The 6,562-nt window shown below is 36.8% G+C and overlaps 1 long non-coding RNA gene across 2 annotated transcripts; it reads left to right on the top strand.

Moving 5' to 3' along the window:
* Nucleotides 1-1,339: 1,339 nt before the first annotated feature.
* LOC140133986 (uncharacterized) lies at nucleotides 1,340-6,161 on the top strand. Of its 2 annotated transcripts, none has more exons than XR_011856008.1 (4): nucleotides 1,340-1,468; nucleotides 1,943-2,002; nucleotides 3,318-3,522; nucleotides 4,780-6,161. It is a non-coding gene; the product is annotated as an uncharacterized lncRNA (long non-coding RNA). The 2 variants fall into 2 exon arrangements; XR_011856007.1 differs by having other exon boundaries at nucleotides 3,321-3,522.
* Nucleotides 6,162-6,562: the final 401 nt, after the last annotated feature.

The following is a 6,562-nucleotide window of genomic DNA, read 5'->3' on the forward strand; positions in this document are numbered from 1 at the left end:
GAATTGAGATCAGGGCTTTGTGATGGCCACTCCAAAACATTCACTTTGTTATCCTTAAGCCACTCTGTCAGTTTGTCAATAGCTTTGGGTCAAGGTCCATTTGGAAGCCCCATATTTGCCAAAGCTTTAACTCCCTTGCTGATTTCTTCAGATGTTGCTTCAGAATTTCTGCAAAGTGACAGTATCCTGGCTGGATATACCCATCTTGTTTATGCTTTTATATAATTGTTTGCATAGATGAACGAGGTACCTTCAGTTATTCGAAAATTTATCCCAATGATGAACCAGAATTGTGCAGGTCTACAATTTTCTTCCTGATATCTTGGCTGATTTCTTTAGACTTTCCCATGATGTTACATAAAGAAGCAGTGTTTTTCAGATGTGCCTTAAAATACATCCATGGGGGTGTCTCTAAGTAACTCAGATGATGACCTTCCCAAATTGATAAACGGCATAGTGATCTTAGTGTATGTAAACATTTGACTTTGCAGAAAGTAATAAAAATGCCTTAAAAATCTCTCTCTCATTATTTTGGCATTTGGCTAATATAAATTATTTTAATAATTCTGAAATAGAAAATGTTTAGTCTGAAAAACATTTACATGTGTCGTCTTATACAGTAAAACCCCTGGTATGTAAAACCCATCGTATGAATGTTCAGAGGTACCAATGTGAGCAAAAAAGAGGGCAAGACACAATACAATAATAGAATTATTCATTGAAGTTTAGATTCCCAGCAAACATTGACTATGAATAGAAAACGGGTGGAGGCCCTTGTGTAATTTATAGGGCATCATTAGGTTCAGTTGAAGGTGCTGAAGCTTGAGTGCTGTAGTCATTGAAACCTTCTAGCAAAAATTGATTGTTCTAAATGGATTCTAACATTTGTAAATGTGTAAATTCATAGGGTATATTTTACCACCTCCAACAACTCTTACTCTTTGGGTCCTTTAATATGGTGTTGCTCCACTGATTCTATCACACTTCATATTCTCTGTAGACTGGAGTTTAGTTAAGATGGGCATTAACCATAGTTTATTCACTAGTTTTCTGTCCCAAGCCCCAGGCAGTATAGGGGTTATCCGAGACCAATAAAAAATAGATATGTGACTGGGAAGGGGGGGCTGCCTAAAAAATGAACTTGTACTTACCTCCACAGTCCCTCCCAATCTCACATGACGCTTTCCCTTTAACTTTAGCCTGTGTCAAGCTCCTGGCTTAGGTTTTAATGCAACAGGCAAGAGGGAGTGTGGAATAAATCCAAGCACATGGAACTTCTTTCTGCATCGGACGCATCGTGAGGGAGTATCACAACTGTCGCATGATGTGCCCAGTCATGATGAATTCCCCCCACTATATTGTTGCATATTGGGTGTCACTGCCACTGATTGTTTAGATAGAATGGGGACCAGAGGAAAATTGCCAGAATCCATGGAGTAACGCCTACTAGAAGTCAGAGTTGGAGGAGGTGTGGAAAAGAAGCTTTAAAATGCATGAAATATCTTATAGGAGGAAACAACAAATTATCACAATAGTAAAACACTTAGCTAATTAACTGCATATAAAGTTAAATGCAAATAACGTTTTTCCAAATTTTCCATTTTTAGACCTTTAGAAATCCTGTTTGAGACTTGTTCCCGATATCCGCTGTCATTTTTGCTGCTAACATTGGATTTACATAATTCACAACTGATGTAATGTTGAAGTGTACAGTGTGGATTTTATTAGGTATGATCAAGACATCGGAGCCTACTGCATCAAGAAGTGTAGTGAGAGAGATACTATATTGAAATCTAGACTTTCCTGACATCTCCAATTGTCTCTATCTTTTATTTGACAAGCCTTCAGATTTAATAAGGCTTAGATATGTTGATATTTTTATACTGGAGTTGGGTGGTTCAATAAAGTGCCATTAAAATCCTACTTTCTCATCCATCTTTAGCAAGGTTTCCATACAAGCACAAGATTCACATGACGTGGCATGGGAAGCACAAACCAGGAGGTAAGGTCAAAATATGTAATTTCTGTCAATTTGCTTTACTTGAAAAACGTGAAACATTTGCTATTGACTATTTGAATCCCGCTTGGAGATAGAACAGGGAGAACAGAGAGCGGGGCAGCTGCAGGGAACTTCGTATCCCCTCCTTAGCTTCCCTGTCAGCCTGTCAACCGGCTTCAGATTGCTATGTTATGTCGCTTTATTATCTATATAGCATTTATAGATTTCTCGCTATAAGTGGCAATTAATTCCTTGTTAATGGCATCTAATTTGAATATCCTGCAATGACTTTTCCATATTTTTTTTTCTCTATGTTTTCATTGCCTTGACAAAACCTTAAAGGAAATGTATCACCAGAAAATTACCTATTTTTAATCAAATTTTTATATAAAACCTTCTTTAAAATGTCACAATCATTATTTAAAAGAAATCTAGCATCAAAATCAAGTATGATAATCCAGGGACACTTACTCATAGATCCAGGCACCGTGACTGTGGTAATTTTCATATACTTGTTATCCATGGTAACTTTCCTTCTAAAATCAACTTACAATGTTGATAAAGAGCCAAAAGAGACCTGGGGTTGTTTCCAGAGCTCCTCAGTGCTGCACATTCACAGAATGATGCATTGAACAGAACAAGACCCACTGCTCTCTCCCTCCTCTCTCTGCCTGTGTAATCTAGCAGCAGATGGAGGTTCAGGGGTGACCTGTTTTGCTCATTGTAACAGCCAGTGAAGATGCATCACTGAGGGCCTTTACAGGCTCATTAAATTAATTATAAAAGATGTTTTTACAATAGAGTGAATATAGAAATAAATGTGGTTCTTTATTTCATCTTGCTGTGAGGCTTGAGAAAGGTTCACACTGAGCCGAAATGTTGCTGCTAATAAAATGTACAGGCAGTCCCCTACTTAAGAACACTCAACTTACATATGACCCCTAGTTACAAACGGACCTCTGGATTTTGGTAATTTATTCTGCTTTAGTCCTAGGCTACAATAATCAGCTGTAAAAATTATTACAGGCGTCTGTAATGAGGCTTTAGTGTTAATCCTGATTCTTATGACAACCCAACATTTTTAAAATCCAATTGTCACAGACCAAAAAAGTTCTGGCTGGGATTACAATAATAAAATATAGAGTTCCGACTTGAATACAAATTCAACTTAAGAACAAACCTACAGACCCTATCTTGTATGTAACCTGGGGGCTGCCTGTAATAAAAAGCCACAGTTTTTTTCACTTTATGCCTTATTGTTCTAGTGATGCTTTTTATTTTTCTGTCTGTCCATCCACCATAAACTCCGATTTCAAAGCAGCACAACCAAAATCAGAAAATGGGGATGTTGGGTGCACAGCCACGAGTCCAGGCACTAGAACCTCCAATACATAATCAACAAAAGACAGCTCTCCGAAAATAAGGTGATGTTTTACCTCATGGAACAGTGAGACTTTTCCATGCATCTCTTCTTCCTGAGAAAGGGTCACTGTTCCATCATCTGCATCAAAATCTACTGCACGGTAAGAAACACTGCTTTACTGAATGTTTTTGGTATTCTGACTTTTTTGACTCTATACTTTTTTTTTATCTATACATTTATCTATTATCTATCTCATAACTACAATCTATCCATCTATCTACCCTGTTTCCCCTAAAATAAGACAGTGTCTTATATTAATTTTTGCTCCTAAAGAGGCACTAGGTCTTATTTTCAGGGGATGTGTTATTTTTCCATGAACAAGTATTTACATTTATTGGTGAAAGAAAAAAATCAACTTCTCTAACATCCTTATGACTCTCCAAACTCTGGATTTCATGCTGTATTTCTTATGATCTATTTCTATTAGAACCAAGCACTTTCCATAAATGACCCTTCTCATCCTGGTAGCTACTGGTATCACATTCACAGCACAACAGTCAGTGATTTAATTCCATAAATTCTTCACCTATGTCACAACCTTCTGCGGCATCTAAAAGATTTCCTAATACTAATGTATGTTATGGGGGGAGCTGCTGCAATGTCTGACACTAGGTCTTATTTTCAGGGGAGGCCTTATATTTCTAAGCCTGAACAAACTTGTACTAGGTCTTATTTTCAGGGGATGTCTTATTTTAGGGGAATCTATCTATCTATCTATCTATCTATCTATCTATCTATCTATCTATCTATCTATCTATCTATCTATCTTCTCATAACTACTATCTATCTATCTATCTATCTATCTATCTATCTATCTATCTATCTATCTATCTATCTATCTATCTATCTATCTATCTATCTATCTATCTATCTATCTTCTCATAACTACTATCTATCTATCTATCTATCTATCTATCTGTCTGTCTATCCATCTATCTATTATCTCATCTTATAACTACAATCTATCAATCTAAAGTGTAAAATGTAAAGTGATCAAGTGGATTTATTCCATGTTAGAAGTAATGTTTCGGCTCTAGCCTTTCTCAAACTCTTGATATTGATCTTTTGGAGGACCTGGCCTTGAATAGCGTGCACCTACGATTTTCTTGCTATCTATATATCTTATATAAAATAGTGATGCAAATTCTTAAAAACTGTCCAGCCACCTAGTTACCAAGTACAGAAAGCAAATGTTCAACACAGAAAGGGTTAGAGCAACTATTGAACTTGATTTCCATTGAAAATCTATTCTTGTACAGTGTCTCAGCAATTCCCATTTCTCTGTAAAATATACAGTAATTGTGGTACAAGCCTTAATGTTTTCTAACCTGACTTTATGCTTTTTCATTCCATTTAGTTCTAAAACTAAAATGTGGCAGCCCTGGAAAGCCGGAGTCAGAAGCACATCTAAAGGATTTGGAGGCTGAAATGTTAATGTCATGCATCTCATGTAACCTATCACCAATTGTTATACTCTGGGAGTGAGATAGTATGACATGTCATCGCGGTATGAGGCTAAACAAGGCATCTTCCTCGTAGTTTCCTTTTAATTATAAAATAAGAATGACATGTATTTTATCTCTGAAAAAGGCCAATAAAGCACAAGAATGGAGATGGATCCTTTTCACCGAGAGCTGAGGCGGCAAAGGATTGCAGATTGTGGAGGAAATACAATTTATACTTTATGGGGATAGAAAAAGTGTTTCTCAATTTCAGATGTTGCAAACTTGCAATCAATACTACACTATGTATCCAGATAACTCCTGTCTTATTTTTACTCTTTTTAGCTACAAATTTTGCTTCCATATGTCATGCAGTAGATTTTCATACAACACGGCAGCCACTTGTCACCCCCCCCCCCCCCCCAATATATTCATGGTTCCTAAAAATAAATCTACTGCAAATTATCATTTGGTTTTAGATACAGCCCCAAATAAAAGTAATAGAGTGCAGATATATATATTTTGCCTACTGTGAACCCCTTCCTCTTCCCTGCTGCTACAATACTACATACCCACAAAACCCAAAATCCAATACACATCCAACAAGTATATGAAGAATAGTACATGACATAACAAAAAAATATAAAAAATCACTTAAAATTATACAAAACAAAGTTGTACATACAGTAAAATCCATGGGGTGGGGCAATGATACTCCAACAATCCAGGCCCCCCCCCCCCTAGTTCCTGCCCAATTGTGTACAACACAAGATGTAATAGACAATAAATACAAAGCAAAAAGTTAACCAAATAATGATCAAAGGGGAAAGACCGCACTAGCATTGAGCAAAAATGTTTCCAATGTGTTACCAAGGAAGAATAGAATGTAGTGGAGGTCTGGTGCGAGTCAGGTGCCAATAGGAAGGGAGAAGGCCCCACGCATATGGTCATTGGTCTGTGATTCATGGGTAAGCAATGGGACAGTAGGGTACACACCACATTTCCCTCACTTATGAGGAAGTCACATAAGCAGGACTTTACTCATGGGGCCAGTGTGCAGCCTCTACTTATGCTTGAACTAGTGTTCTGCCCAATCTCACATAACCCAACCAGATGAGTGTCGCTACTTCACCACTGCCCACTTTTCACTTTGAACTTACTACTCTATGTCCAATGTCATGATCAGCATGACTCTGCTCATCAGACTCTGCTATCTAATAGATAGGTGATACTTATCTTTTTTTTGGACTTCAATATTTTTGGTGTATTTAACTCCATTTATATCAAAGGATGTTGTTTCCTGTATTGGGTTTTTTAGCTTTTTTGAGCTTTCACTTTGATTGACCAAACTAGCTCCAAAAGCAAATTTTTGGTTGTTTCCTGCTATTTCTTATATTTTTTCTTTTGTTCCAGCTATCCTTTTGTGATCGAACCTAATGCTACAAATTCAAATGCACGATTATAAGTAGATACTTATTTACCTCCTCAGAAAACTTCTTCTCTATGTGTTTTTTAGAGACACTGTTTGGTTCTTTGCTCTTGATGTTCTTATTGTTGTGTGTTTTTTTTATATTTGTTGATTTTTGTTTAACATGTCTACAAAATCTCAGAGTAATGTTATGTAAATTAGTCCCAAGGTATTGTTAAGGTTGGTTAGACCTGATGTATGAGAGGTCTTAATTATCGTAAAATAGCACC

The sequence above is a fragment of the Engystomops pustulosus genome, chromosome 5, assembly GCF_040894005.1.
Source record: "Engystomops pustulosus chromosome 5, aEngPut4.maternal, whole genome shotgun sequence".
Lineage (NCBI taxonomy): Eukaryota > Metazoa > Chordata > Amphibia > Anura > Leptodactylidae > Engystomops > Engystomops pustulosus.